The sequence below is a fragment of the Crocodylus siamensis genome, chromosome 2 (assembly GCF_052110815.1).
Source record: "Crocodylus siamensis isolate JL-2025a chromosome 2, ASM5211081v1, whole genome shotgun sequence".
Lineage (NCBI taxonomy): Eukaryota > Metazoa > Chordata > Crocodylia > Crocodylidae > Crocodylus > Crocodylus siamensis.
Genome location: NC_143396.1, coordinates 239344177 through 239351027, shown reverse-complemented (window position 1 = coordinate 239351027; position 6851 = coordinate 239344177). Strand labels below are relative to the sequence as shown.

Sequence of the window (6851 nt, the reverse complement as noted above, 5' to 3'; positions counted from 1 at the left end):
GAGGCGAAAAAGACGTTGTGCACTATGGCCTTTTCTGAATCCTGTGTCACAAGGTTACCTCCCCCATTCAGTAAGGGACCCACACTTTCCCTGATTCTCTTGCTACTGACATACTAGTAGAAACCCTTCTTGTTACCCTTCACATCCCTTGCTAGCTTCAACTCCAGTTGTGCTTTGGCCTTCCTTACTTCATCCCTGCATGTCCAATGCTCTTATGTTCTTCCCTAGTTATTCGTCCAAGTTTCCACTTCTTATACGCTTCCTTTTTGTGATTTAGTTTCCAGAAGAGTTCCCTGCTAAGCCAAGCTGGTCTTCTGCCATACCTGCTAGCCTTCCTGCATATCAGGACGGTTTTCTCCTGCACCCTCAGTAAGGCTTCTTTGAAGTACAGCCAGCTCTCCTGGACTCCTCTCCCCTGCAGATTGGCTTCCCAGGGAATCCTTCCCATGAGTTCTCTGAGTGAGGCAAAGTCTGCTTATCTGAAGTCCAGGGTCCTTACCCTGCTGCTCTCCATCCTTCCTTTCCTCAGGATCCTGAACTCAATCATCTCATGGTTGCTGCTGTCCAAGTTGCCATCCACTACTACGTTCCCCACCAATTCTTTCCTGTTTGTGAGCCGCAGGTTAAGAAGAGCATGGCCCCTAGTTGGCTGTTCCAGCACTTGCACCAGGAAGTTGTCGCCAGTATTCTCCAAAAACTTCTTGGATTGCCTGTGCACTGCTGTATTGCTTTCCCAGCAGATGTCAGCGTGGTTGAAGTCCCCCATGACAACCACAACCTGTGATCAGGAAACTTCTGCTAGCTGTTTGAAGAAAGCTTCATGCACCACTTCCTCCTGGTCTGGTGGTCTACAGCAGACCCCTACTACAACATCACCCTTGTTGCTTTCTCCTCTGACTGTAACCCAGGGACTTTCAACAGGTCTGTTTCCAGCTTCATACTGGAGCTCTGAGCAATCAGAGCTCTTTTACATAAAGTGCAACTCCTCCACCTCTTCTCTCCTGCCTGTCCTTCTTGAACTGTTTGTGCCCAATCAAAGCAGTGCTCCAGTCATGCAAATTATCCCATCAAGTACCTGTTATTCCAATCACATCATAGTTCTGTGACTGTGCGAGAACTTCCAATTCTTCCTGCTTGTTTCCCAGGCTCCGTATATTTGTGTGTAGGCAACCGAGTAACTCGTTGATTGCACTGATTTCTCAAAGGATGAGAGCACTTTCCCTGCTGCTCCCGCCTGCTTGCTCTCCCTCCAGGTCTCCCACTTCTCCACTTAACTCAGGGCTTTGGTCTCTGTCCCCTGGTGAATCTAGACCAGTCCTGAGTTTATTTTGGTTGGAGCCTGACCATTATACTCTTAAGAGACACTCAACATTTTCACTCTTGACCTAAAGTTACATTTAAATCCAGGTGTCCAAAAGTAACCTGAAAAATATAATACTTACAATGAACATCTAGATAACAAATCATAATACATACCAAATAGTCTGCACTGCTGTAGTAATCAGAATGTTGCATAATGGGGGAGAATCCCATCACCATTGAAGATGGTTGCTTTTGACTTCAAGACATCAGGTTTTCACACAGTAACTTTAATGGGCTTCATATGCGGGTTTGCTATTTTACACCAGCTGAGACTATAGTTTCTTATCCCAGAAAACCCCAAATTATAGGCAGACATTACTTTGTTTATCACTGAATTGCAATTATATTTACGTGAGAATTAGAGCTATAAAAATAGCTGATTTGTTGATTCAGTGTCACTTCCAAAAAAAATCAATAGCAGAATGTACCACTTGACTATAAAGAAAATGTTTCACTTCAATTTTGATGCTTTTTTTACTTTTTAAAAATAAAATCAAAGAAGATCTTGAAACTTCAATTTCAAATGAAAAAATCAAAATGTTTCATTTTGACATTTTCAAAACAAAACCTTTCATCTTTTTCAGGATTGTTTTTTTTTTCATGAACAGTTCAGCAAAAATAGAGCAAATTTATGAAATGCTTCAGTGTTTCTGAATCTTTTTTTTCCAAAAAAGTTTAATGAAAAGAATGTCACCCAACTCTCCTGTTAAGGTAAGGGCAGGATGTGAAGAGAATGATGAAAGCAATTGAAACTGCAGGGGAGGTGGGAGTTAGAGTAGGTAAAATGTAGTTACCCATATTAGAATTTGTCCAAGAAGCTAGCACTAGAAAACCTTAAAATGTTACTTAGCAGGATACCTCTAAAATGTTATAAAAGTTGTTCTCCTTATGCAGCAGCAGATTTTCAAAGTTTAGTATCCACTCTGACCCCTTATTCCCTATTGGACTAAGTAACTTCCTTCTGTTTACAAAGGAGTTCTTTAAGTTGGTCTAGTCCCAAAAGAGAACAATGCCTCTTTCTGGAAGTTTTCAGCCTCCTTTCCCACTAAGTTGCCTTTCCTGTTCAGAAAGCAGCTCCCTAGTGAGTTCAAAATTCCCCCATATTACATATTCCAGGTTCAGCAAATTTATATTGTCTATGTAAGGACACATATATTTCAACATTATATCCTACACTTACATATACTCAAGATCAATTACAAAAAAACATTATATTGTATGAGTATGATGTCATGTAGATATGCTGTATACATTACATACATAGCTTTTTCCTAATACTTTATATCTGATGGATTTTCTGCCATTGGGAGTCTTTGCCAAAGTCTAAAAGTACAGAAACCACTGCGAACTCTGGGCTGAATTTGCCTCATAGCATTTACACGCCATATTTAAAGTACCTTGTATTATATATGTATTAGTAGTTCATGGAATAAGTATACAGAAATACTTTAAACATATTGGACAGAAGTTCGCCATGCTTTTCAGGGCCTTGTACTCTAGGGTCCTGATATCCTATTGTACTACAATGAGTCCCTTATAGGACTGTACACTGATTTCTATCAGAAAAAAATGCACAGAATGTCCATTGTGGGTCCTGTAGGAGTGTTGTGAAGAACAGGCATATAAATAGTGTTTAAAAATACAAGAATATATGCAAATTATAGACACTGCTCTGCCTGATGGATTCCAGGTAGCTAACAATAAATGAGCAATGAAAAATCAACTTCATTATTGTTACAATGGCAGATGGTATTTGAGATGTTGTGAAAAAGACAAGGTGTTTGATTTGCCTTTCCCATCACCCAGTACCTCCTTTGATTTTATTTTCCATCCCTAGCATCTTTCGAGTCTCTACAGTCTTTGCTAAAGCCTGACACAAAAGCAGCCGAGCTACTTCATTTCCAAACGGCAGCAATTTACTAGGTAGTTGAGTCATTTATTTAACTAAATAAATTGTTAAAAGTTAACTATATTTGTAAGGCCAGAAGGTGTTTCTAAAATCTGCTGCCCTTTTTATATCATAAACCTGGATTAGGTTTACAACCCTATTTCCCCTCAGCAGTTTGTAAATCAAACAAAGGATGTTGAACAATGCATAAAAATCCCTGTGAAACCACCCTCAGAGTTTTTGTTAATGACAGAAAGCATTTCAAGGCTGCTAGTGTATCCAAAGCAGGGTTGGATGGGTTACTTTAAATTGCATTTGTTCTGAGCCATGGGAAGCCATGATTTTTGAGTATAGTACATAGAGATTTAAAGTTGAGGGTCTGTCCTTGTTAAAATCAAAGACCAAACTTTGCCAATATACTTTGCATAACTTATGGGTGAAATGTTAAGGTTCCTCTGATAATTACTGCCTGCATTGCTGTCGAATGCTGTAGGTGACTCTGATAGAATACACTTGCTGTTTGGACAGACACATGAGGAGTATCCAAACTTTCCATCAATTTCTGTGGAATATTAAAGGAACAGCAACAATGGTATGGTGATCAGTGACAAAATAGTCACAGTTTTTCCCTGCTGTCTTAGGGCCAGTTTTTTATTTGTTGTGTCCACTAATGCGTTTTAAGTCACCACTAAAGAAACCTGATGTCAAAAATTCAAATTATTTGTACTGAGCTGGGAAAACTTCAAAAATGAATTTTTTTTTTAGACTTTAAGCTTTTGAGAATGCAGGCTATGTATTAGAATATATTTGTACAGTGCTGGGCACAATGGGGCTACAAACTTGGGCATTATTGCTAATTATTAAGAACATGAAAACATGCTGGCTTGAGGTAACTTGTTATTACTCCTATTAGACTTACACCCAATTTGGTGATGAAATGGGAATTTGCCTTTTTTTCATTAGATAGGTACAGTCAGTGGTAGCAATGGGAGGCAAGCAGTCAGAAGACAGTCAGAAAGCCTGAGGCTGAATTGATTCCATCTTCACAGGTTAGTATAAGCTGAATTTCTTTTGTGTTATAGATTTGAACCTGTTTCTGATTACTTATATTGGTTTATGTGTAATTTCTGTACCTAGTCCAGAAGTTCAGTGCATAAAATGGCTGAAATTGTTTTAAGATAACCTGGATGGATGGAGTATCAGGCTTAACTGATAAATCAATTTATTAAACTTCTGTCCCAGATCCCCTCCAGATTCAAATTAACTCTCAGTCCCTCAGCATCCCAGGATGCTTTGCACCTCCCCCACAAACCCCCTTTCACAAGGTGGATGGGCTAACTTTGGCTCAAGCTGTCTGCTGCAGCCAAGCAGGGATGGATGCTCTAGCACTCTCCAGCTTCTGACCTGGGCCACTGCAAGCTTGTGGCTACATTTCTAGAGTCAAATGTGACTCTCTGTTCACTTGCTTAACGATTCAATCTATGCAGTTCAGACTAACTTGCAAAGTATTATAATCAACCATTCTTTGTGACATACAACAGAAGAGAGGACTTTTTTCTGTATCATAAAATTACTGATATGTTATGAAGGCCAGCAGTATCAGTTAAGACAATGTAAATAACTGAATAAAAAGTGCAGCATTTGGGATTATGACACAATAAGGAGAAAGAAAGTCTGAATTCATTTTTACAACAAATTCTCAAGCCAATCGAGGGTCACAAAGATTCGGATCAGCAAAAGTGCTGGAGTTCCTTGACAAGCCAGGAGAGTCTGTGAATTATTTTATATCTTAGGTTTTCAAAAAAGAAAAGAGTTTGCTGCCTATTGGCAAAAAAATTAGATAAATGAAAGTTGAATGGTTGTAATAATGCAACTGTCTCTTAAACATTTATTTGAGGTGGTTGGAACAGACATGCATTACAATCTTACTGTTGCTTTTCTTTTAAATTCAATACTCGTGCTATTTTTTTGATAATATAATCTCTGCTCGTTGTTGTGCAGGTATGCTTCTATGTGATCATAATTTAATTGCTATATATATTTCTATGTATTTTGCAAACTAGTCTAGGTAAAATGAAAAAAAACCCCCAAACACACACATGCATACACATAGATGCAAACAAACATGAAACTTACAGTTTTGGAAAAAAAGCCAGATAAAAGTGACCTCATGCATATCTGGTCTAACAGGAAAAATGAAGTGCTGACAATGAAGAAGTGGAGTCTATTCACATGAAATTGTTTTCTTCTCTTCCAAATCAAATCAATTTTCATAAGTTTCACTAAGCAAACAAGGTTGCTCAATACTTTCTACAATAAGCTGCCTGTAAGGTTTTCCATTGCTGAATAAAAGAGAAAAAAATATAAACCTATTTTCCTGACCTCAGTTTCCCCTCAGATAAGCTCACATGCACTCATGAGCTTGTATTAACTTCCCTTTTCCCCTGCTTAAGTAAGCCATTTTGGTTTCATAACCTCAGCAATGCTTTTGTCACCTCGGTCAGTGTTCCTCAGCCTAAATATTTTTGGCCTTTGTGTAGTGTCATCAAGCTCAGGTGTTTAGAAAAGAATCAAACTCCTAAAATCCAAAGATAAGCTAAAAATAATATAAGTGAAAAAATGATTTCTTATTTTTATTTTCCCATTGAGCAATTAGAGTTTTGTTTTCACATTTCTCTGTGCAGTCGTAAGTGCTTTGTAAAGTTGATTTTTTTCCAGAAAAAGTGAATTTACTAAGTAATAACCTGGAGTAATAAGAAAAATAGTAAATACCACATTTATTTGACTCCAAGATGAGGCTTTTTCCTCCAATCAGAATGCGGAAAATTGCCCTTTGTATTATATTTGCATACAAGGAAGCCTCATGAAATATGTCTATCATTAAACTGCTACCAAAAGCAGCATGTGCTCAGTAATGGAAACCAACTCGGAAGTTGGTTAAATACAGCCAACACTGAGCATAACAATAAAAACATGGCCAATCTGGGGCAAACATACTGATGGGGACCTTTTTATTTATTTACTTATTTATTTATTAGACCTTAAAAAAATGGTGGATATTCCCTTGACAGGGAACTGGTACTAGGTTTGGAGGTACTATAATACCAGACTGACTGATACTGAGAGGGCCAAAGCCAGCCCTGACAACCTCCCCCGGGTGCCAAAAATTCTGTTTTTTTTGCACCGGTCCTGGAAGCACTGGAATACCAGGTCAATGCATGGAGTGGATGGAGCAAGCTCCAGTTCCACCACCCAACACCAAAAAGAATCTGCTCAATATAGACCTCCGGGGAGAGACTGCGGGGCCTGCCCAATAAGGACAAGTTAGTACAATCCATTTAATTAAGATTAATACTAGTGCTTATTGTGTGCAGTCCCCTTCAGCACTGATGCTTTATCAAGTCATGGTGAGCCACTGCACTGAATATATTTAGATTTACTCTCCATTCCTACAGCTGAGCTGTATCTTGCTTTCTATCTTTCTACCCATTCCCAAATATTCCTGTTTCTTCATCAGTCTTAAGTGTCTGGCAAAATCACTAAACAGGGCCCCAAAGAGTTTACCCAGAAGCTCTGTTTTGTCTCCTCTCTCAGCCTGTTG

General features: G+C 38.7%; 1 pseudogene; it reads right to left on the bottom strand.

Moving 5' to 3' along the window:
- Positions 1–6430: 6430 nt before the first annotated feature.
- LOC149871944 (U2 spliceosomal RNA) lies at positions 6431–6515 on the bottom strand (annotated as a pseudogene).
- Positions 6516–6851: the final 336 nt, after the last annotated feature.